Source organism: Primulina eburnea, chromosome 12, assembly GCF_022965805.1.
Source record: "Primulina eburnea isolate SZY01 chromosome 12, ASM2296580v1, whole genome shotgun sequence".
NCBI classification, from domain to species: Eukaryota; Viridiplantae; Streptophyta; class Magnoliopsida; order Lamiales; family Gesneriaceae; genus Primulina; species Primulina eburnea.
In genome coordinates this window covers 3201482-3202595 of record NC_133112.1, presented here as the reverse complement: position 1 = coordinate 3202595, position 1114 = coordinate 3201482, and positions in this window count along the sequence as shown.

Below are 1114 nucleotides of genomic sequence, written 5' to 3'. Positions count from 1 at the left end.
ATGTCAAATATTTTTGGCATACAACTATCGTTACAACTAGAAACAATGTATGAAAATGTTAATTAATGATTTGTAACTCATATAAAATCAAATTCTCAAATTTGAGACGAGATTTCGAATTCGATATTTAATTATAACAATCTTCCACGACTAAAAAAACATATTTAAAAAAAGAGTAAAGGAATTATGAAATTGGACTTGCAAGATATACACCCTAAAGACAATCAAGTATCACATTTCTATAGGTGTACGTAATTATAACTTGATATGCATATACATATATATAGTTCAAATTCAATAAACATTAAACACATGATGTGTAAATATATATAACTATATATTTATTTGACAAAAACTTGTGTGAGACGGTCTCACGTATTATATTTTGTGAGACAAGATCTCTTATTTGAGTCATTTATGAAAAAATATTACTTTTTATTGTGAATATCGGTAGGGTTGACTCATCTCACAGATAAAGATTTGTGAAACCGTGTAACAAGAGACCTACTTTATTTATTTTACTTGATGTGTAAATTAGACGTAAGGAAATAAGGATCAATTTGAATCATCGTGTTTTAACATCAATATGTCTTTATTTTCGTAATATATAAAAATATATCGAGTAAAATATATATTACTACTTATTGGTACATGGTACTTACCATAGCTAGCTACTACAGTGACACCGTCCTTTGCATTTATTAGATAGCGAAAACACCATGACACTGCCCAACCTAATCAAAATTATGTGTATTAATTTATTATGTACTTCTAAATAAACATAATTTTAATTTTCCACACTAAATTTTTTTATTTAAATAATACTATTCGTCCTTAATTAGATTAATCAATGCCACAAAATTTTATGTTTTATTTTTTAATCAATTATGCACAACAAGTATCCTCTTAGAATTAGTCGTCACATACTCCCATTATTATGCTGATTCGAATTGAAAAATGATATAATATCGGTTTAATTCTGTTTGGACTAAAAATAATTTAATTACAAGCCCAAGTTAATTCTGAAGCCCAATTAAATAAGCCCATAACAGACTAATTCTTAATCGATTCAAAACTGATCACTGAGCGCGGAAGAGAAAAAGAACGTGGGAGG